The sequence below is a fragment of the Neofelis nebulosa genome, chromosome 17 (assembly GCF_028018385.1).
Source record: "Neofelis nebulosa isolate mNeoNeb1 chromosome 17, mNeoNeb1.pri, whole genome shotgun sequence".
In the NCBI taxonomy this organism is placed as follows: domain Eukaryota; kingdom Metazoa; phylum Chordata; class Mammalia; order Carnivora; family Felidae; genus Neofelis; species Neofelis nebulosa.
The window spans coordinates 8875571-8900439 of NC_080798.1; the positions used below are offsets into that span (position 1 = coordinate 8875571).

General features: G+C 39.4%; 1 protein-coding gene and 1 pseudogene across 9 annotated transcripts in view; one reads left to right on the forward strand and one right to left on the reverse strand.

The window, feature by feature from the left end:
* The window catches only part of LOC131499995 (orphan sodium- and chloride-dependent neurotransmitter transporter NTT5-like), a 79835-nt gene that overhangs the window by 42787 nt on the left and 12179 nt on the right, over positions 1–24869 (forward strand). The window contains exon 1 of one of the 9 annotated variants that reach the window (XM_058708640.1): positions 323–478. The exons of 5 other annotated variants lie outside the window; for them this stretch is intronic. The gene's annotated coding sequence lies outside the window, so the exon portion shown is untranslated. Of the gene's footprint in view, positions 1–322; positions 479–700; positions 768–1023; positions 1351–24869 lie in introns of those variants that run through there. 3 more of the 9 variants (XM_058708636.1, XM_058708641.1, XM_058708642.1) reach the window with 3 other exon arrangements.
* Positions 10157–10479, reverse strand: LOC131499999 (U6 snRNA-associated Sm-like protein LSm3; annotated as a pseudogene).

The following is a 24869-nucleotide window of genomic DNA, read 5'->3' on the forward strand; positions in this document are numbered from 1 at the left end:
TCTCTGCACTGTCAGCACAGAGCCTGATGCAGGACTTGAACTCATGAGCTACCAGATCATGACCTGAGCGGAAACCAAGAGCTGGACACTTAACCGACTGAGCCACCCATGCACCCCTAAAAATTATTTTTAAAAAGAGGCTCCAAGACTGTGAATCAACACAAGTGGTTTAGGGAACTACCTATTGCTGAGCCCACTAGGGCCCCATATCTGTGTGGTAGGAGACCTGGCAGGTTTTACTACAGGGCTAAGTCAAATGAATTTGCCTAGTGGGTGATGACGAGTGGGTCTCTCAGAACTTCCGGAGGGGTGAGTCCACAACTGAGCTGACGTACTTACCAAAAGGAGATAGGGGTCAGTCAGCGACTGGGATTGGGAGCTGTGGGTAGAGGTGGTTGGGATTCCCGAAGATCCAGGGAATGGGTTTCCCTTATGTACTCAGAGATCTCAGTATTTCGGATTGCTCAGCTACCACAGGGTAGTTGCCTCTACCTAACTTTCCGTGATTGAGGAAGAAAAAGCAGATATCCTAACCATTGGCGGGTGGGACTCGAGGGGTGGGCCGGGTAAATAGGAAGAGGTGTGGTCCCGGAAGTCTCTGGACCTCCGGTGTTTCTCGCTGGTCAAGCTAGGGAGGTCGGGGTCATCACCCGTTGGCTCCTGTACCTTGTAGCCCCGCCCCTCACTTTCCTTCGCCACCCCCTCCCCCCCCCCCCCCCCCCCATCCAAACGATCTGTCGGCTGGAAGCTTGGTGCTATTGAGTTGGGTAAGGTGAAAATCAGCGGAGGCAGTCGTCTTCTCATGATCAGTCTTGAGTTTTAAACCCCCTTCCTTTTGGGAACGCAGGTGTTCATCCTCCCTTCTGCCTCCCCATCCAGTTCTCAGCTTTGGGAATGGAACCTGCGTGGGGGAGGGGATTGAAAAGCAGGGGCCTACCGGATAAACGGATAGGAGTGGAATGAGGATCTTGGGGTGTCTCCTCCCACTCTCAATTTTTATATTCTCCAGCTACTTGTTGAATGTCCTTTGGTACCTAACTGCAAGGTGGTTTGCAATGTGAATATCCCACACTGCTGTAGGGGCTCCTGATTAGAGATAGACCAATTTCTATCATAGACTCCTCTCTACTAGATAGCTCTGGGGATCCTACTGTCGAAAGTCGAGTTTCGTAGCACCCTTGCGTGTGATGAGCAGTTTCTTTAGCACTGCTCTGGGGAATCTCCGGCCTCATTAGACAAAAATGGAGCCCTGTCCCTTGGTATGGTACCTTATATGAGAATGGTATGAGACACAGCTATTGTCATCCTTAATTTTCATCAGGAGACCCAGAAGAAAGAGGGGTTTACACGGTGAGTCAGGGTAGCCTGATACAGATTCTTGCTGTGGCTTCTGGCCCTTCTATTTCGGAAATGTTCAAACATATGTAAAAGAATAACTTCATGAATTCCTTTGTACTCATCACCCATCTCGTGACCAACTGGCAACCAGTCTGGTTTCAACTTACCTCCTCCCACTGAAAGCCTCCCCATTATTTTGAAGCAGATCCCAAATTTATCATTTCATCTGTAGGTATGTCCATACATATCTGTAAAACATAAGAACCCTTTAAAAACAAAACCTGACAAGGGGCACCTGTCAGTTGAGCGTCCTACTTCAGCTCAGGTCCTGATCTCCTGGTTTGTGAGTTCGAGCCCCATATAGGGCTCTCTGCTGTCTGTGGGGAGCTCGCTTCCGAACCTCTCTCCCCCTCTCTCTGCCCTTCCCCTGCTCACTCTCTCTCAAAAATAAAAAATAAACATTTAAAAAATCCCCACAAACACCTGACAAAACTATTATCACACATAAAATAAATAACAGTACTTGATAACATCAAATATCCAGTCAGTAGTTAGATTTTCCTGGTTGTCTCATATATATATATATATATATATATATATATATATATATATATATAATATACATAAATATATTTTATGTATATATATTATATATTATATATAATAAACAATATATATAAATATTACATATTTACATATTTATATAAATATATAATATTTATATATATAAATATATATGTATTTTTTTTCTGGTAGCTTTATCCTTTTTAACAGCTTTCTTTTTAACCTTTTTTTTTTTTTTTTTTTTTTAATGTAATTTCTACATCCAAGGTGGGGCTCAGCTTATGACCGGGAGATGAAGAGTCTCATACTCTACTGACTGAGCCAGCCAGATGCCCCTTAACAGCTTTGTTGAGATGTAATTCACCTACCATACAATTCACACATTTAAAATGTACAATTCAGTGGCTTGTAAAGTATGGCAGGGTTGTGTACCCATCACCACAGTCTATTTTAGTACATTTCATTACCCCCAAAAGAAACCCCCCTCCCTTTTGCTGTCACCCCAAATGCTTCAGCCTCCAACCTCAACCTTAGACAACCACTAATCTACTTTTGTTTCAACAGAGTTGCTTATTCTGGACATTTCATATAAATGAGATCATACAATACATGTAGTCCTTTGTGACTGGCTTTCACAGAGCATAATATTCAAGTTTCATCCCTGTATAGCATATTACCAGTATTTTATTTCTTTTTATCGCCGAATATTCCATTGTATTGATATACTACATTTTATTTATCCAGTTGATGGACATTTGAGGTTGTTTCCACTTTGGGGCTATTATGAATAATGCTGTGATGAATATTCATGTACAATTTTGGGGGGGAACATATGTTTTTCTTTCTCTTGGCAGATACTTAGGAGTGGAATTGCTCGATCGTGTCCCAACTCTGTTTCACTATTTGAGAGACTGTCTCAGAACTTTTTTAGATGGTTTGAATCATCATCCAAGTAAAATTCGTATGTTGTAATTTGTTGTTGTATCCATTAAGAATCTTTTGGGGTACTTGGTGGCTCAGTTGGTTAAGAATCAGACTCTTGATTTTGGCTCAGGTCATGATCTCACAGTTCGTGGGACTGAGCCCCATGTCAGGTGGCACGCTGACAGTACAGAGCCTGTTTGGGATTCTCTCCCACTCTCTCTCTGCCCCTCCCTGCTCAATAAATAAACTTAAAAAAATTTTTTTTTAAATCTTTGTTTATTTTTGAGAGAGAGACAGCGTGTGAACAGGGGAGGAGCAGAGAGAGAGGGAGATACAGAATCTGAAGCAGGCTCCAGGCTCTGAGCTGTCAGCACAGAGCCTGATGCGGGGCTCAAACTCACGAACTGAGATCATGACCTGAGCCGAAGTCGGACACTCAACCGACTGAGCCACCCAGGTGCCCCTAAATAAACTTTTTTTTTTTAAAGAATCTTTTGAGAGAGGGAGGCAAACCAGAAGAGACTCTTTTTTTTTAAATTTTAATAAAATAGTTTTATTTAACCCAAGATTGCCAAAACATCATTTGAACATGTGACCAATATAAAAATTGAGACATTTTATATTCTACTAAGTCTTCAAAATCCAGTGTGTATTTAAAACTAATAAGCACATCTCAATTTGAACACTAAATTTTTACCAGAAAATATTTGATCTGTATTTAAATTTCCTAAAATCCACATGTGAAAAAGTAGATTCACATATCCAGGTTGTTCTAAACATACTTAAAAAGTTCTCTAGTAACTGAATCAAGTAGAAGTTTTTAAATTATATTTAAATTAGTTAAAAAGTCACTTTCTTAGTCACACCAGCTACATTTCAAGTGCTTGTGAGCTACATGTGACTAGTGACTGTTAAGTCTATACTGTTAAGTAATATACCTTCTTGTATATTACTATCTACTTTTTATTTCTATGTAGCTTTTTATCACTTAAAACAAATCTGAACCTTTTAAACTATCTATTTTGTTGGTTATGCATATATTCCAGTGGTTAATCTGATTTTGTGCCAAAGAGACTCTTAAATACAGAGAAAAAACTGAGGGTGTTTGGGAGTGTGAGGGAGAGGGGAAAATGGTTACGGGCATTGAGGAGGACACTTGTTGGAATGAGCATTGGGTGTTGTATGTAAGCCAATTTGACAATAAATTATATTCATAAAAAAAGAATCTTTTAATCTATACATCTCCTGCCCTCTTTTCCCCCCCTCTGCAATATATTTAGTGATGAAACTGGGTTATTTGTCCTGTAGTTTCTAACCATCTGGAATTTGCTGCTTCCCTCCCTGTGGTGTCATTTAATATTTTCTCTTTTCCCTGGCTTTCTTATGAATTGGTAGTTAGGGCAAGAGGTTGATTCGTTTTAGGGTCAGTATTCTGTCAAGAATACTTCATGAATGGTTTCATATGCTTCTGTCAGGAGGCAAAAACTCTCTGGATGTTCTCTCTTTTTGTCATGTGAGCAGCCATGAATAGTCATTGTCTAGATACACATATTCATTAGAGATTATGAAATGGTGGTATTCCAGCTTTATCATTCCTTTTTTTTTTTTTTTTTTTTTTTAGCTGGAATACTTCCAGAAAGAGAAACTTCCCTTTACCAAACATTTGTTGCCCTGGTATACAGTTTGTATGAGGAAAGCAGAATAAACTTTGATTCTTTCCTCTCATTTGCCAGCTTAAAAAATGAATTTATTGCCTAATACTCTGCAAAAATGGTCATTGAGTTTTTTCTTTTTAGCATCTCTCCGGACTCCTAGATTTACATATATTTGATGTGTTTCCATCCATTGCAGCTATTCTTTTTTAATTTTTAAATGTTTTTTTAATGTTTATTTATTTTTGACAGAGAGAGAGAGAGTGAGCATAAGTGGGGGAGGGGCAGAGAAAGAGGGAGACACAGAATCCGAAGCAGGCTCCAGGGTCTGAGCTGTCAGCACAGAGCCCGATGCGGGGCTCAAACTCACAGACTGTGAGATCATGACCTGAGCCAAAGTTGGACGCTCAACCAACTGAGCCACCCAGGTGCCCCTATTCTTTTTTAATTTTTAATTTTTTTTAAAATTTATTTTTGAGGGAGAGAGAGAGAGAGAGAGAGAGAGAGAGAGAGAGAGAGAGAGAATGAGAGAGAATGAGCAGGGGAAGGGCAGAGAGAAAGAGGGAGACACAGAATCCAAAGCAGGCTCCAGGCTCTGAGCTGTCAGTACAGAACTCAACGTGGGGGCTCAAATCCGTGAACCATGAGATCATGACCTGAGCTGAAGTTGGCAACTTAACCGACTGAGCCACCGAGGCGCCCTTGCAACTATTCTTATTGATGCTCAAATCATCTCATTTTTGGCACATGGAAGCATCTTCAGTTTGACTCCTGTGTCTTTTTGACAAGACCACAGAAGTATATAATAATTTCTTTGATTTCTGGTAAGACCTTCTGGTCTAGGATTACTTTGTACATTTCATACCCAGCTCTGAAATCTGCTATTTTTCTTTTTTTTTTTTTTTTTTTTTTCAACGTTTTTTATTTATTTTTGGGACAGAGAGAGAGAGAGACAGAGCATGAACGGGGGAAGGGCAGAGAGAGAGGGAGACACAGAATCGGAAACAGGCTCCAGGCTCAGAGCCATCAGCCCAGAGCCCGACGCGGGGCTCGAACTCACGGACCGCGAGATCGTGACCTGGCTGAAGTCGGACGCTCAACCGACTGCGCCACCCAGGCGCCCCTGAAATCTGCTATTTTTCTAAGGATACTTAGTTCCTTTTGATGGGAAGTGGTATTTAGAGATCACAATTTTGTGCTAGGGGTGTTCATTGCTACCGCATTGCTCATTGTTTCTAGGTCTTTTCAATAGATAGAGCTAGGAAGTAGCCTTCTAAGGTTAAATACATCATAAATTCATACTTATTTTTTCAATTCAAATTCAGGATTATAGGGTTTTTACTTAGCTTCTCAGATCTTACATTTACATATTTTCCTGTCATGTGGTCTGATGCTCTTGATGTTTCTCAGCTAGAAGTTGGTGCCCACAAGCCCTCACACTCATTGTTTCCCAAATTGAACTCATCATTGTCTCTATCAATTTTCGCATCCCCAAACCTACAAATCCACCTGTGTTCCCACCTAGGGAGCAGGGCAGGTGGGCCTAGAGCCTAGGCAGGCAAATTGAGGCAAAACATGTTTTAGGACTCCAGGTGGTAGGGTTTGTAGACCTCTAATATGGAAATGTCCACATGTCCCGTCACTGGTATAGGTGTCCAGGGCAGCAAGACTAATCCCAGACCCAGTGACTGGTAGAGTGTTGTTGCAGTCTCTGTCTTGAGCAGCTTCTTGGCCTGGTAAGAAGAATATAGCATTTAGAGACAAAGAAATCTGTGTGTGTTTGTTTATTACATCAAACCCTTAGGTAGTTCCATGACCTTTAGCAAGTCACTTTCTCTCCTTCGTCTTAGCTTTCTTATCTGTCAAATGGAGACGGGGAATTAATCCCACAGATTTCTTGGAGAAACTAATTTTTTTTTAAATTTTTTTTTTTTCCAACGTTTTTTATTTATTTTTGGGACAGAGAGAGACAGAGCATGAACGGGGGAGGGGCAGAGAGAGAGGGAGACACAGAATCGGAAACAGGCTCCAGGCTCCGAGCCATCGGCCCAGAGCCCGACGCGGGGCTCGAACTCACGGACCGCGAGATTGTGACCTGGCTGAAGTCGGACGCTTAACCGACTGCGCCACCCAGGCGCCCCGAGAAACTAATTTTTTAATATTATTATTTTATTATTTTTTAAAGTAATCTCTACACCCAGCACAAGGCTCAAACTCACAACCTTGAGATCAAGTGTCATAGCCCTGCTGACTGAGTCAGCCGGGTGTCCCAGAATGTCATTGAAATGCAGTCATGCTGTATGTAGCCTTTTGAGTCTGGTTTCTTTCATTTTGCATAATATGTATGAAATTCATGGATGTTGTTCATTGTATCAATATTCCCTGTTCTCTTTTTACTGCTAATATTGCATTCCATGAATGTACCGTTTATCTTTTATTCAGTAATTGAAAGACATGTGGGTTTTTCCAGTTTGGGCGATCGTGAATAAAGTAGCTATAAACATTGGCATACAGGTTTTTGTGAACAAAACTTCTTGGGAAAATACCTAGGAGTGGTACTGCTGGGTTATATGGAAAGCATATGTTTAACTTTTTTAAGAAACCGTGACTCTATGGCTATACCATTTTGTATTCCATTTTTTCCAATTTTCTTATTGTGGTAAAATACATATAAAACTTCAACCATCTTAACCAGTTTAAAGTGGTATTAAATACATTAATAGTTTTTACAACCATCACTACCATCTGCCTCCATATTTCCTTCATCCTGTAAAACTGAAACTGTGTACGTTACACAATAAATCCCTATTATTCCACCCTCCACAGTCCCTAGCAATTACCATTCTACTAGTGTTTGTCTCCATGATTTTGATTATTCTAAGTATGTTATATAAGTAGAATCATGCAGTCTTTGTCTTTTTGTGATGGGCTTATTTCACTTAGTATAATCCTCAAGGTTCATCCATGTTGTAGCATATGTCAGAATTTCCTAACTTTTTAAGGCTGTATAATATCCCATTACATTGATATACTGGATTTTACTTATCCATTTATCCCTCAATGGACACTTGGATGGCTTACATATTGTAGCTATTGTGAATAATGCTGCTGTGAACATGGGTGTACAAAAATATCTTTGAGACCCTGCTTTCAGTTATTTTGAGTATATAACCGGAAGTATAAATGCTAAATCATATAGTAACTGTGTTTTTAATTTTCTGAGGAATTGCCGTACTGTTTTCTGCACAGCAGCTGTACCATTTTTCAGCCACCAACAGAGCATAGGGGTTCCAATTTCTCCACATCCCCACCAATACTTGTTCTTTTCTTTTTTTTCCCTTTTTTTCTTTTCTTTTTTGTATACTAGACATATTAACGAGCGTGAGATAGTGTCTCATCATAGTCCTTTGCCCATATTTGAATCAGATTGTAGAATTCTCTATATATTCTGGATATGAATCCCACATCAGATATATGATTTCACAAATATTTTCTTTTATTCTATGGGTTTCATTTTGACTCTGTTGGCATTATCTTTTGATAAATGAATTGGAACATTTTTTCATGATATCTGACTTATTTATATGTTTTTTTGTTGCCTGTGCCTTTGGTGTCATATCCAAGAAATCATTGCCAAATCCAATGTCATGAAGATTTTTCTCTATGTTTTTTTCTAATAGTTTTACAGCTTGAGGTCTTATATTTAGGTCTTTGATCCTTTTTGAATTAATTTTCATATGTGGTATTAGATAAGGGTCCAACTTCATTATTTTGCATGCAGATATCCAGTTTTCCCAGCACCATTTGTTGGAAAGACTATTCTTTTCCTATCGGATGGTCTTGGTGCCATTGTCAAAAATCATTTGACCGTGTATGCAAAGAGCTCTCCATTCTATTTTATTGGTTTATATGTCTGTCTTTATGCCAGTACCACAGTGTTTTGATTACTGTAGCTTTGTGTACTAAGTTTTGAAATCAGAAAGTATGAGTCCATCTTTTTTCTTCTTTTTTTAAAAATTAAATTAAATTATTTTTATTTTTATTTATGAGAGAGAGAGACAAAGCATGAGCAGGGGAGGGGCAGAGAGAGAGGGAGACACAGGATCCAAAGCAGACTCCAGGCTCTGAGCTGTCAGCACAGAGCTTGATGTAGGACTTGAACTCACAAACCGCAAGATCATGCAGATGCCTCTTTGTTCTTCCTTTTTAAGATTGTTTGGCTGTTCAAGATCCCTTGAGATTCCATAGGAATTTTAGGATGGAAATTAAAATTTCTATTTTTAAAAAGTCACTGGGATTTTTTTTTTTTTTTAATTTTTTTTTTCAACGTTTTTTATTTATTTTTGGGACAGAGAGAGACAGGGCATGAACGGGGGAGGGGCAGAGAGAGAGGGAGACACAGAATCGGAAACAGGCTCCAGGCTCCGAGCCATCGGCCCAGAGCCTGACGCGGGGCTCGAACTCACGGACTGCGAGATCGTGACCTGGCTGAAGTCGGACGCTTAACCGACTGCGCCACCCAGGCGCCCCAAAAGTCACTGGGATTTTGATAGGGACTGCATTAAATCTGTAGATTACTTTGGATAGTATTAACATCTTAAAAACATTGTCTTCCAGTTCATGAATATGAGATGTTTCTCTTTATGTCTTCTTTAATTTCATTCAGCCATATTTTATAGTTTTCATTGTATAAGTGTTTCACTTCCTATTGTGTTAATTTCTAAATATTTTATTCTTTTTGATGCTATAGTAAATAGAATTGTTTTCATAATTTCCTTTTCAGATTATTAGCTGTCTGTATACAGAAATGCAACTGATTTTTGAGTGTTGACTTTGTATCCTGCTACTTTGCTGAGTTCATTTATTAAACTTTTTTAAATAAAATCATTAGATTTTGAACATAAAATATCATACCATCTATGAACAGAGATAACGTTACTACTTCCCTTACAATTTGGATGGCTTTTTAAATTATTTATTTATTTATTTTTGGGTGATCACATGTATTGAAAGGGTTGGAAAAAAATTGAATGCACTTTAGTGTAAGAATTTTTGAGTTATCTGCAAATCAACTCATTTCAGGAGTGGAAGGATCCTTGGTCATTTCTTAATATCAAAATTTACACAGGTTTCTCTTTTGAATGTCTTCTACATTTAAAGAGACAATCGTACAAAGTCTTCCATATTCCATACGTGATAAATTCTTTGTTTCAGCCAATTCTTTTAAAAAAAACTTTATGTTTATTATTTATTTTTGAGAGACAGAGTGAGAGTGGGGAGGGGCAGAGAGAGAGGGAGACACAATCTGAAGCAGGCTCCAGGCTCTGAGCTGTCAGCCCAAACCCTGATGCGGGGCCTTAACCCACAAACTGTGAGATCACCACCTGAGCCGAAGTCAGCCGCTTAACCTATTGAGCCACCCAGGCACCCCTGTTTCAGCCAATTCTTTTTTTTTTTTTTTTTAATTTTTTTTTTAACGTTTATTTATTTTTGAGACAGAGAGAGACAGAGCATGAACAGGGTAGGGGCAGAGAGAGAGGGAGACACAGAAGCGGAAACAGGCTCCAGGCTCTGAGCCATCAGCCCATAGCCCGACGCGGGGCTCGAACTCACGGTCCGTGAGATCGTGACCTGAGCTGAAGTCGGACGCTCAACCGACTGAGCCACCCAGGCGCCCCTCAGCCAATTCTTAATGGAGGGCAACTAGTACAACATCTCCTGGGACGAAGAGCATCAGAATATTCCATTTTGTGTATATACATATACACACACACACACACATATCTTTGTATGTTTCCTCATCAATTTTTCTGGTAATCACAGTTTCTTCCACATCTCTCAACATTGTATTTACATCCTGATCATGAACATGTAGTCTTCCTTGAAACTCTCTGTTGTTTCTCATTTTCATATAAATTCACTCATCAAGGCCAAGCCTGGTGAGATCCAGGGCTCTTCTACAAGTGCTGGTAGTTTGTTGATGGTCCACATCGTCTGCCATGTTTCAAACCCTGAACCCTTTCCCCTGGATGCCTTTTACTTCTTCTTGCCTAAGTGCTCTGGCCAGAACTTCCAGTACTGTGGTGAGTAGAATGGTAAAAAGAATGAGTAGAATAGAATGGTGAAAGTGAGCATCCTTGCCATGTTCCTGATCTTAGTAGGAAAGCGTTCAGTCTTTCACCAGTAATGTTTACTGCAGGTTTTTCATATATGACTTTTATTATGTTGAGGTAGTTTCCTTCTGTTACTAGTTTGTTGAATATTTTATGAAATAATGTTGAATTTTTGTTAAATTCTTTTTATGCATCTATTGAGATGATCATGATTTTTAGCTTTCATTCTGTTAGTGTTGAATCACCATTGTGTTCCAGGAATAAATCTCTCCTTGTCATGGTGTATTATCCTTTCAATATGCTGCTGAATTCAGTTTGCTCATATTTTATTGAAGGCTTTTGTGTCTATATTAATCAGGGATATTGGTCTGTAGTTTTCTTGTAACATTTTTGTTTGGGTTTGGTATCATGATAATGTTGACCTCATAAAATGAGTTAGAAATTATTTCCTTCTCTTCAGTTTTTGGGAAAACTTTGAGAAGGATAAATACTAGTTTTTCTTTAAATGTTTGGTTTATTGGGATGCCTGGGTGACTCAGTCAGTTAAACATTGCACTCTTGATTTTGGCTCAGGTCATGATCTCAGAGTCATGAAATCGAGTGTTGGGCTCCACACTGGGTGTGGGACCTGCTTAAGATTCTCTCTCTCTCTCTCTCTCTCTCTCTTTCTCTCTCTCTCTCCTGCTCATGCTCTCACTCTCTCTCTCTAAAAAAATAAATTAAATAAAAAAATTAAAAAATAGGGGCGCCTGGGTGGCGCAGTCGGTTAAGCGTCCGACTTCAGCCAGGTCACGATCTCGCGGTCCGTGAGTTCGAGCCCCGCGTCGGGCTCTGGGCTGATGGCTCAGAGCCTGGAGCCTGTTTCCGATTCTGTGTCTCCCTCTCTCTCTGCCCCTCCCCCGTTCATGCTCTGTCTCTCTCTGTCCCCAAAATAAATAAAAAACGTTGAAAAAAAAAATTAAAAAATAAATGTTTGATATATTTCATCAGTGAAACCATCCAGTCCAGGGCTTGTTGTAAGATTTTTTTTGAAAGACTTTGTTTTGTTTTTTTTAGAGAGACAGGGGGAGAGTATGTGTGAACGGGGGAGAGGGGCAGAAAGAGAGAGAGAGAGAGAGAGAGAGAGAGAGAGAGAGAGAGAGAGAGAAGAGAAAAGCTCCACACTCAACATGAATCCCTATTTGGGGCTTGATCCCACAACTCTGGGATCATGACCTGAGCTGAAATCAAGAGTCGGATGCTCAACATGCTCAACCAACTGAGCCACCCAGGCGCTCCTTGAAAGATTTTTTATTAGTGATTCAGTCTTCTTACTAGTTACATCTAGTCAGATTTTCTATTTCTTTGTGAATACGTTTTGGTGGTTTTGTGTTTCTAGGAATTTGTCCATTTTACCTAGGTTATATAGTTTGTTGGTATGTAATTGTTCATGATACTCTCATAATCCTTTTTATTTCCATAAATAGGATTTCCATAGAATAAGTTGTGTCCCCACTTTAATTTCTGATTTTATTAATTTGAATCTTCTTGCTTGTTTTCCTTAATCCATCTAGCTAAAGGTTTGTCAATTTTGTTGATCTTTTCAAAGAACCAACCTTCAGTTTCATTGATTTTCTCTACTTTTCTATTCTCTATTTCATTTATCTCTGGTCTGATCTTTAGTATTTACTTCTTTCTGCAAGCTTTGGGTTTAATTTGTTCTTCTTTTGTAGTTCTTTAAGTTGTAAAGTTAGGTTGTTGATTTGAGATCTTTCTTGTTTGTTAATGTGGGCATTTACAACTATAAATATCCTCCTTCATACTGCTTTCATTGTATGCCATAACTTTTGGTATGTTGTGCTTTCATTTTTATTCACCTCTAAGTATTTTATAGTTTTCCTTGTGATTTCTTCTTTGATCCACTCATTGTTTAAGAGTATGTTTTTTAATTTCCACAATTTTGTGTATTTTCCAGTTTTACTTTTGTTATTGATTTCTAACTTCATCCCTTTGTGGTCAGAAAAGACACTTTATATAACTGTCTCTTAAAATCTGTTGAAACTTGGGGCGCCTGGGTGGCGCAGTCGGTTAAGCGTCCGACTTCAGCCAGGTCACAATCTCGCGGTCCTTGAGTTCGAGCCCCGCGTCGGGCTCTGGGCTGATGGCTCGGAGCCTGGAGCCTGTTTCCGATTCTGTGTCTCCCGCTCTCTCTGCCCCTCCCCCGTTCACGCTCTGTCTCTCTCTGTCCCCAAAAAAAAAAGAAAAAAAAAAAGAAACTTAATTTGTGGCCTAACATATGATCTACACTGGAAAATGTTCCACTTGCTCTTGAGAATAATATATGTGCTGTTGTAGGTTGTATTCTGTTTGTGTCTGTTAGATCTAGTTGGTTTATTGTGTTAAGATCTCTGTTTCCAGATGGTAATCCTGTCCATTATTGAGAGTGGGGTATGGAAGTCTCCAGTTGTTACTGTAGAACTATTTCTTCTTTTTTTTTTTTTTTTTTTTTTTTTTTAAATTTTTTTTAATGTTTTTTATTTATTTTTGGGACAGACAGAGACAGAGCATGAACGGGGGAGGGGCAGAGAGAGAGGGAGACACAGAATCGGAAACAGGCTCCAGGCTCCGAGCCATCAGCCCAGAGCCCGACGCGGGGCTCGAACTCACGGACCGCGAGATCGTGACCTGGCTGAAGTCGGACGCTTAACCGACTGCGCCACCCAGGCGCCCCTAGAACTATTTCTTCTTTTAGTTCTATCTATATTTATGGTCTGTAATTAGGTGTGCAAATACTTATAATTATTACATATTCTTGCTGTATTGAACCTTTTATTAATATATAATGTCTTCCTTTGTCTCTTGTAAAATTTTTCCATTTAAAGTCTGTTTTTTCTGATATTAGTATAGCCACCCCTGCTCTCTTTTGGCTGCTATATTTTATGGCATATCTTTTTCCATTCTTTCAATCTATTTGTGTCTTTGGATCTAAAATGAGTTTCTTGTAGACATAATATAATTGGATGTGTTTTTATGCATTCTGAAAATATGCCTTTTGATTAGATAATTTAACCCATTTACATTTAAAGTAATTACTGATAAGGGGAGATTTAATGCTATCATTTTGCTATTTGTTTTCTATGTACCTTAGAGTTCCCCTTGCCCTCATGCTTATTTCCTTCTTCCTGTCTTCTTTGGTGCTTAATTATTATTATTTTTTTTGTAGTGAAATGTTAAAATTCTTTTCTCATTTCATTTTCTGTATATTTTATAGCTATTTTCTTTATGGATACCATGGTATTTACATATAACATCCTGAAATTATAACATTCTAATTTGAATTCCTACCAGCTTAACTTCAATAACATTCAAAAACTGCCTGTTTATAGCTCCATCACCACTCTTTTTGGTTGATGATGTCACAGAATACATCTTTATATATTGTGTGCCCCAAAACACAAACTAATAATTCATTTCAATGCACTAGTATCTTAATTTATATAGAAAACCAAATGTGGAGTTACAAACATAAATTGCAATAATACGAGATTTTAGACTAATATTTTAAAAAATATTTATTTATTTTGAGAGAGATAGAGTAGGGGAGGTACAGAGAGAGAGGAGAGAGAAAATCCCAAGCAGGCCCTGTGCTGTCAGCACAGAGCCTGATGTGGGGCTTGATCCCACAAACCTTCAGATCATGTCCTAAGCCAAAATCAAGAGTCGGATGCTTAACCAACTGAGCCACCCAGGCACCCGTAGATTAATTTACATTTTTAAAAATGAACCAGCTCTTAGTTTTGTTGATCTGTTCTACTGGTTTTTTGTTTGTTTCTATATCGTTTATTTCTCCGCTCATCTTTATTATTTCCCTTTTTCTGCTGGTTTTAGGCTTTATTTGCTGTTCCTTTTCTAGCTCCTTTAGGTGTAAGGTTAGGCTATTTGGGACCTTTCTTGCTTCTTGAGATAGGCCTGAATTGCAATATGCTTTCCTCTTAGGACTGCCTTTGCTGCATCCCAAAGAGTTTGGACTGTTATGTCATTGGCTTCCATGTATTTTTTTATTTCTTCTTTATCTCCTGGTTAACCCATTCATTCTTTAGTGGGGTGTTTTTTAACCCCCATGTATTTGACATGGCTTTGTCATGACATGACTTTCCAACTTTTTTCTCGTTTGACTTCAAGTTTCATAGTGTTATAATCTGAAAATGTACATGGTATGATCTTTATCTTTTTGTACCTGTTGAGGGCTGATTTGTGACCAAGTATGTGATCTGTTCTGGAGAATATGTGCACACAGTAGGGCACCTGGGTGGCTCAGTCGGCTGAGCGTCCGACTTCAGTTCAGGTCATGATCTCAGGACTCATGGGTTCAAGCCCCACATCAAGCTCTGTGCTGACAGCTCAGAGTCTGGAGCCTGCTTCAGATCCTTTGTCTCCCTCTCTCTGCCCCTCCCCAGCTCGCAGCTTGCACTCTGTCTCTTGCTCTCCCAAAAAAGAAAATAAACATTAGAAGAAAAAAGAATGTATTTGTGCTGTTTTAGGGTGAAATGTTCTGAATATATCTATTAAGTCCATCTGGTCCAGTATGTCATTCAAAGCCATTGCTTCCTTGTTGGTTTTCTGCTTAGAATATCTGCCCATTGCAATTTTTAAAAATCTTTTGGTTTCTTGGGGCTCCTGGGTGGCTCAGTAAGTTAAGGGTCTGCTCTTGATTTCAGGTCAGGTCTGATCTCACACGGTTCATGAGTTTGAGCCCCATGTTGGGCTCTGCACTGACAGCACGAAGTCTGCTTGAGATTCTCTCTTCTACCTCTTTCTCTGTCCCTCTCCTGCTTGTACTCTGTCGGTCTCTCTCAAAACAATAAATAAACATTAAAAAATTTTTTAAATGGGGGCGCCTGGGTGGCGCAGTCGGTTAAGCGTCCGACTTCAGCCAGGTCACGATCTCGCGGTCCGTGAGTTCGAGCCCCGCGTCAGGCTCTGGGCTGATGGCTCGGAGCCTGGCGCCTGTTTCCGATTCTGTGTCTCCCTCTCTCTCTGCCCCTCCCCCGTTCATGCTCTGTCTCTCTCTGTCCCAAAAATAAATAAAAAACATTGAAAAAAAATTAAAAAAAAAATTTTTTTTAAATGTATTGGCTTCTTGAAATCATCTCTTTCATGTAGAAAATAAAAAGTAGAGTTACAAACTGTTGTTATAATAATAATAGCTTTTATAATCACCTATAGTTTACATTTTTTGAGATCTTTATTTTTTCATATGGCTCAAGTTAACATATAGTTAGTATCTTTCATTTCGCCCTGCAAATCTCCCATGAAATTTCTTGTAGGCAGTTCTAGTGGTAATGAATTCCTTCAGTTTTTGTTTATCTGAGAATGTCTTAATTTCTCCTTTTTTTTCTTTTTCAATATAAGCATTTAGTGATATAAATTTCCTTTCAAACACTGTTTTAATTACAACACAGAAATTTAACATGTGATATTTTTATTTTTGTTTAGTGCATAATGTTTGCCAGTTTCCCTTAATAATTCCTTTTTGACACATAGGTTATTTTTAAGAGTGTTGTTTAACTTTCAAACATGTGGGGGTCTTGAGGTATCTTTGCTTTTTTGTTGTGTGTGTGTGTGTGTGTGTGTGTGTGTGTGTGTGTGTGTTAATGATTTTTTTTTTTAATTTTTGAGAGAGAAAGTGTGCAAGCGGGGGAGGGGCAGTGAGAGAGGGGGACAGAGGATCTGAAGCGGGGCTCTGTGCTGATAGCAGAGAGCCTGACACTGGGCTGGAACTCATGAACTTCGAGATCATGACCTGAGCCAAAGTTAGACGCTAAACTGACTGAGCCATCAAAGCGCCCTGTTTTTTTTTTTTAATTTTTTAAATGTTTATTTATTTTTGAGAGAGAGAGAACATGAGAAGGGAAGGGGCAGAGAGACAGAGAGAGAGACAGAGAGACAGAGAGAGACAGAGAGAATCCCAAGCAGGCTGCACGCTGTCAGTACAGAGCTGGAGGTGGAACTTGATCTCATGAACCGTGAGATCATGACCTGAGCAGACATTAAGAGTCAGACACTCAACCGACTGACACCCCCTCAAGGTGTCTTTGTTTTTTATTCCTCGTTTAATTCTGTTATGGCCAGAGAACATACTGTGTGTGATTTTATTTTTTTTTAATTGTTATGGCTTGTTTGTGGGCCAGGATATGATGTCTCTTGGCAGATTGCTGTATTCATTTGAAAATGTGTTTTCTGCTGTTGGAGTATTCTAGAGATGCAACTTAGATTATGTTGGGTGGTAATGTTATTTAGGTCTTCTCTCTTCTTGTTGATTTTCCATCTGCTTGTTCTGTGAATTAGACAGGAGTGATGAAGTTTCAAAGTGTAATAGTGGGTTCTCTATTTCTCCTATCATCTCTATTATTTTTTGCTTCATGTATTTGGAGCAATATTTTACGTATATATACATTCAGGATTGTTTTGTCTCCTTGGTGAATTGACTCTGGTGAATTTTCTTTTTTAATTTCTGAAATCTGCTTTGTATAGTATGAAGACAGCCACTCTAGATTTCTTTTGACATTGCATAAATAAATTTACATTTATTTATGTCTCAGTAAACAGCTTTATTGAGATATAATTTACATGTCATAAAATTCACCCGTTTAAAGTGTACAGCTCTGTGATTTTTAGCATATTCAGAGCATTGTGCATTTGTTATAATAACAATGTTATTTCAGAACATTTTCATCATTCCCTCCAAAACCTTTTTTTTTAACTTTTAATCTATTTATATTATTATATTTAAGGTGTGTGTGTGTGTGTGTGTGTGTGTGTGTGTGTTGTGGACAGCATATAGTTGGATCTACCCCTCCCACCCCAGCTAATAATCATTATTTTTTAATTGATCTATTTAGGTCATTTACATTTATTTTTTTTTTCAACGTTTTTTATTTATTTTTGGGACAGAGAGAGACAGAGCATGAACGGGGGAGGGGCAGAGAGAGAGGGAGACACAGAATCGGAAACAGGCTCCAGGCTCCGAGCCATCAGCCCAGAGCCCGACGCGGGGCTCGAACTCACGGACCGCGAGATCGTGACCTGGCTGAAGTCGGATGCTTAACCGACTGCGCCACCCAGGCGCCCCTAGGTCATTTACATTTAATATGTCATGTATATTAATATATTATTGCTATGGTCAAATCTAGGGCTACCATTTTATTATTTGTTTTCTATTTGTCCTCTCTGTTTTTTCCCTCTGTTTTGTCTTTCTTGCTTCTTTTGACTTATTTAAATATTTTTTAGTATTCCATTTGAATTTATATTTGGCTTTTTAGTTATAGATCTTTGAATTAAGTTTTTTAGTGGTTGTTCTAAGGATTGATTATATTATGCACCTCCAATTTCACACAGACTACCTGAGCTAATATCACTTCACATAAATGTGGAAGCCTTATAACCTCATGGGACCCTTTCCCTTTATTTTATAGCTATCATATGTATGATGCTTATATACATTGAAAGCCTCCCCTACCAATTATATATTTTTTTGCTTTCAACTGCAAACATTTTATTTTTATTATTTAATGTTTATTTTTGAGAGAGAGCGCACATGCACACATGAATGGGAGAGGGGCAGAGAGAGAGGGAGACACAGAATCTGAAGCAGGCTCCAGGCTCTGAGCTGTCAACACAGAGCCCGACACAGGGCTTGAACTCACTAACTGTGAGATCATGACCTGAGTCGAAGTTGGGTGCTCAACCAACTGAGCTACCCAGGTGCCTCTCAATTGCAAACATTTTCTAAAAGTCTTTAAAAGGAGTAAAAGAGTCCATTTTTTTTACCCCACTGTTTACTGTCTCTCTTGTTCCTCTCTGAAGGAGACATTCTGGAGTTCCTAATTCTCCCCTGATACCATTTCACTAAAATCCAGAGAACATTCTTTAGCCTTTCTGTTATAGCAGGTCTGCTAGTGGGGGATTCTCTTAGTTTTCCTTTATCTGAGTTTTTATTTTCTTCTTTAATTTGAGAGAGAGAGCATGAGTGGTGGAGAGGGGCAGAGGGGGAGAGGGAGAATCTTAAGCAGGTTCCATCCTCAGCATGGAGCTTGATGCAGGCAGGGCTTGATCCCATGACCCTGGGATCATGACCTGAACCAAAACTGAGTCAGATGCTCAACCAACTGAGCCACCCAGGTCCCCCCAACTGAGAATGTTTTTATCTCACTTCATTCCTGAAGTTTTGTGTTTTTTTTTGATGGATATAGAATTATGTGATGATACTTTTTTTTTGTTCCCTGTTAGCACTTTAAAGATATTCCACTGACTTCTGGCTGCCATCTTTTATGATGAGAAATCCACAATTCTGATTGTTATAGTATTCTATGTTATAGCATTCTCTGTTAACCTTACAGATTCCTCTTTTTTCCTTTTAGCAGCACAGTTATGATGTGACTGATATGATATGGCTTTTTGGGGGGGGATTTGATGAACTTCTTGAATCTAAATTTATATATTTAATCAAATTTGAGGAGTTTTCAAGATTTTTTAAATTTCCTTTTTACATTTATTTATCTTTGAGAGACAGAGCACAAGTGGGGGAGGGGAAGAGAGAGAACGAGACACAGAATCCAAAGCAGGCTCCAGGCTCTGAGCTGTCAGCACAGAGCCCAACGCAGGGCTCAAACCCACAAACCATGAGATCATGACCTGAGTCAAAGTCGGACGCTTAACCGACTGAGCCACCCAGGCACTCCTCAGACTTTTTTTCCCACCAATCTCTTTCTCCCTCATTCTTGGACTTTTGATATTGTCTCATAGGTCCCTGAGGCTCTGTTCGTTTTATTTGCAATTTTTTTTCTCTCTGTTCTTCAGATTGGATCATTTCTAATGTCCTATCTTCATATTCCACCTAATGAATTTTTAATTTGCAATATTTTGCAATATTTTAATTTGCAATATTTTACCTCTTGGCTCTAAAATTTGGTTATTTTTTTAGTTTCTATTTCTCTACTCAGAACTTCTGTTGTTCCATTAATTTCGAGAGTTTTCACCTTTACCTAATGGAGAATGGGTATAATAGTTTCTTTAATTTCTTCATTTAGCTTTTTTTCCCTAATAAATAAAATGGTGGAATAGGAGGTCCCTAGCTCACTTCCCTCAACACGCACACAGACAACAGTCCAGCAGCCATCCACAGAAAAAAAAGTGCCTTTGAGGGAGCTTTGGGATCCTAGTAGGAGGTTGTGAAACCCCAGGAAAGCCCAGGACTAAGGAAAACTGATTTCAGGAAGCAGGCTCTAACCCTGGTGGAAAGCCAACCAAATGTGGTGCTGGGTACAGAATAATAACCCCATCTCTTTATGGACTTGGCTCCAACCCCACTTGGCTGCAGTCCTGCAACCGGTTCCATCCACCAAGGCACCAGGAGGAGCCATGGTCATCTACACCACCAGTATCAGGCCTACCAGCCTTGGACACAATTGCAGATCCTGAAGCATCCCTGTGACCCAGCTCAAGCCCTACTCTAACTGCCAGTCTAGAGTCAGACATGCCTGCACAGGGGCCCTATGGGAGACATGCTCCTGGTAACAATCCTGCTAACCTTGGTTCTGACTTTGGATCCTGAAGCAGCTCTGTAACCTTGTTTCAGCCCTGATCTCAGTCCTACCTACCCAGGGATCCAGCACTGCTGGTCTGTTCTCCTCATAGTAGGCTTACCAACCTCAGTCCTGGCTGTGGACCCTGAAGCCAGTCCCAGCTACATACTTTGAAATGGCCCCGAGACTCAGTGACAACTCCTCTCTGACATGGTTGGAAGCCAGTTCTGACCACCCAGGAAACTGGTGACAGACCTGCCCCTCTGAGCCTCTAATGGCAGGCCTGTCGGCCTAGTTCTTGACTGCAGAACCTGAAGCAACCCTGTGACCCCGTTCCAGCCCTGCTCTACCACAGTTCCAGAGACAATCTTCCCACCCAGGGACTTTCCTAGGGACATGGTGCAAGTGCAGTCAGGGATCTGTGGGAGCCATACCCATCTGTGCCTGGTAACAGACCTGCTGTCTGTGGACTTGACTGTAGCAATTTTACAAGTCCACTATTACCTCGATGCCAAAGCCAGACAAGGAGACTATGAGAAGAGATCATTACAGGCCAATATTTCTGACGAACATAGATGCAAAAATCCTCAACTGAATACTAGCAAACTGAATTGCTAAAAGGATCATACAGCATGATCAAGTGGTATTTATCCCAGGGATGCAAACATGGTTCAACATATGCAAGTCAATAAATGTGATACATCACATTAACAGAATGTAGGATAAAAGCATATGATTATCTAGGTGGGTTAGGGGCATTAAGGAATCGACTCCTGAAATCATTGTTGTACTATATGCTAACTAACTTGGATGTAATTTAAAAAAATAAATAAAAATTTAGAAAGTATTATATGATTATCTCAATAGATGCAGAAGAAGTATTTTATAAAATTCACCATCATTTTATGATAAAATCTCTCAACAAATTAGTATAGAAGGCATGTACCTCAATATAATAAAGGCCATATATGAATGCCCACAGCTAACATCATACTAAAGGGTGAAAGCTCAAAGCTTTTCCTCTAAAATCAGGAACAAGACAAGAATGCTGTCTGTCTCCGTGATTATTCAACATAGTACTGGAAGTCCTAGCCATAACAATTAGACAAGAAAAAGAAATCAAAGGTATCCAATTTGGGCAGAAGTGAAATTGTCTCTATCTGCAAATAACATGATTTTACATACAGAAAACCCTAAAGATTCCTAAAAAAAAAAAACAAACCAACTGTTAGAACTAATAAAAAAATTCAGTAAAGGTGCAGAATACAAAATCAGCATACAAAAATCAGTTGCACTTCTATACACTAACAACCAACTATCTGAAAAACAAATTAAGAAGACAAACCCGTGTGGGACGCCTGGTTGGTTCAGTCGGTTGAGTGTCCAACTCTTGATTTCAGCTCAGGTCATGATCCCAAGGCTGTGGTATTGAGCCTGTCAGGCTCTGTGCTGAGCATGGAGCCTGCTTACGATTCTCTCTCTTTCTCTATCTCTCTCTCTCCCTCTGTCCCTCTCCCCCGCTTGTGCTCTCTCCCTCTAAAATAAAAAAAATAATTTGAAAAATTAAAAAAAAGACAATCCCATTTACAATAGCATCAAAAAGAATAAAATACTTAGGAATAAATTTAAACAAGGAGGTGAAAGATCTGTACACTGAAATCTATTAAACATTGATGAAAGAAATTGAAAAAGACACAAATAATTTAAAAGATACCGTGTTCATGGATTGGAAGAATTAATAACAAATAATATGTGTCAACATACCCATATAACCCTAAGTGATCTACAGATTAAATGGGGTCCCTATAAAAATTCCAATGATAATTTTTCACAGAAATAGAAAAAATTCTAAAATTCATATGTAGCCACAAAAGACCCAAGTAACTACAGCAACACTGAACAAGAAGAAAAAAACCAGAGGCATCTCACTTCCTGATTTCAAATTGTATTACAAAGCTATAGTAATCAAAGCTGTATGGTATTGGCATAAAAACAGACACACAGATCAATGGAACAGAACAGAGAGCCCTGAAATAAACTCACATATGTTCAGTCAACTAAGGTATCAAGAATACACCATGAGGGAAAGGATAGTCTCTTTAATAAATTGTGTTGGGAAAACTGGATATTCACATGCAAAAAAAGGAAATTGGACCTTTGTCTCACACCATACACAAAAATCAACTCAAAATTGGTCAAAGACTTAAATGTAAGACCTGAAACTATAAGACTCCTAGAAAAAAAAAGCATATGGGAAAGCTCCTTGACATTGGTCTTGACAATGGTTTTTCAGGGGATGACACCAAAAGCACAAGCAACAAAAGAAAAATTAAAACAAGTAGGACAGCACCAAATTAAAAAGTTTCTACAGGGGCGCCTGGGTGGCTCAGTCGGTTAAGCGTCCGACTTCGGCTCGGGTCACGATCTCGCGGTCCGTGAGTTCGAGCCCCGCGTCAGGCTCTGGGCTGATGGCTCAGAGCCTGGAGCCTGCTTCGGATTCTGTGTCTCCCTCTCTCTCTCTGCCCCTCCCCCGTTCATGCTCTCTCTCTGTCTCAAAAATAAATAAAACATTAAAAAAAAAATAAAAAAAAGTTTCTGCAAATAAATGAAATCAACGAAATGAAAAGGCATCCTATAGAATGAGAAAATATTTGCAAACCATATATCCATAAGGTGTTGATAGCCAAAATATACAAGGAACTCATAGTATTCGGTGGCAAAAAAAATAAACAGAATGGAAAAACACCGAAATAGACAATTTTCCAAGGTAAACATACAAATGGCTGATGGGTATATGAAAAAGTGCTGAACATCACTAACCATCAGGAAAATTCAAACCAAAACCATAGTGGGAGATCACCTCATGACCTTAAGATGGCTATCATGAAGAAATCAAAAGATAAGTGTTGGCAAGGATGTGCAGAAAAGGGAACACTTATATACTGTTGGTAGGAATGTAAATGGTACAACCATTATGGAAAACAGGATAGTGATTCCTCAAAAACTTAAAAATAGACACACCGTATGATCAAGAAATCTCGCTTCTGGGTCCATATCCAAAGGAACTGAAATTAATATCTTGAGGAGATATCTGCACTCCCATATTCATTGTAGTATAATTCACAATAGCCAAGATATGAAAACAACCTAAGTGTCCATCAACAGACAAAGGGATAAAGAAAATGTCACACACACACACTGGAGTATTATATAGCCTTAGAAAAGAAGGGAGTCCTGGTGTTTGTGACAACATGGATGAACCTCGAAGTCATTATACTAAGTGAAATAAACCAGGCACAGAAAGACAAATACTGCTGATCTTACTTATACGTGGGATCTAAAAAAAGTCAAACTCATAGAAACAGCGAGTAGAAGAATAGTTACCGGGGGATGAGGAGTAAAGGAAACATGATGTTTGTTGGTCAGCGGGTACAAACTTTCCGGTATAAGCTGAATGAATTCTAGAGACCTAATGTATGGCATGGTGATATAGCTAATATACCTATAGTTAATAAGGTATGGGGCGCCTGGGTGGCTCAGTCGGTTGAGCGCCGACTTCGGCTCAGGTCACGATCTCACGGTCCGTGAGTTCGAGCCCCGCATCGGGCCCCTGTGCTGACAGCTCAGAACCTGGAGCCTGTTTCAGATTCTGTGTCTCCCTCTCTCTGACCCTCCCCCATTCATGCTCTGTCTCTCTCTGTCTCAAAAATAAATAAACGTTAAAGAAAAAAAAAATAAGGTATACTTGAAATTTGCTAAGAGAGAAGATCTTAGGTGTTCTTAACACACAAACATACACACACACACACACAGAGTAACTGTGAGGTGAGGGATAAGTTAATTAACTTCATGGGCTGATCATATCACAATGTATACATATATCAAAACATTACATGTTATTCCTTAAACATATACAATTTTTACTTATCAATAATACCTCAAAGCTGGAAAAATATAAGTACTTAATTTTTTTTTTTTTAAGATTTATTCATTTCTCAGAGAGACAGAGCGTAAGCAGGGGAGGGGCAGAGAGAGAGAGGGAGACACAGAATCTGAAACAGGCTCCAGGCTCTGAGCTGTCAGCACAGAGCCTGATGCGGGGCTTGAACTCACGGACCACGAGATCATGACCTGAGCTGAAGTTGGACACTCAACCGACTGAGCCACCCAGGTGCCCAAAAATGGGCTCCAGGCTCTGAGCTGTCAGCACAGAGTTCTATGCAAGGCTTGGACCCATGAACACGAGATCATGACCTGAGCCAAAGTCAGATGCTTAACTGACTGAGCCACCCAGGCACCCCTGTACTTTTAAAAATAATAAGTCTTTGTCTAAAAATTCCATCATCTGGGTCATCTCAGGGTTGACATCTGTGGATTGTCTTTTCCCTTGGGAAATGGTCAGATTTTCACATGTGTGTGTTTAAGTGATGAGTAAGTTTGGACTGTATCCTGGGAATTTTAAGTTTGCAAACTTAACTTTTCAGTTTGCAATTTTATATTGCAAACTCAGGATCCTGTTAATATCCCTTGGAGAATGTTGGATTTTGTTGGCTTGTTCGCTTTAGCAGGCCATCAACCTGGGTAGGTTCAGATGGCAGGTTCTGTCCCATCTTCTGTGGGTGTTGGTTACAACGTTAGTTCAATCTCTAAAGCCTTTGCTGTGCTATTTGGATTAGCATGTGCCGCCCTGGGGTTGGTCTGTGACTTGGGCATTG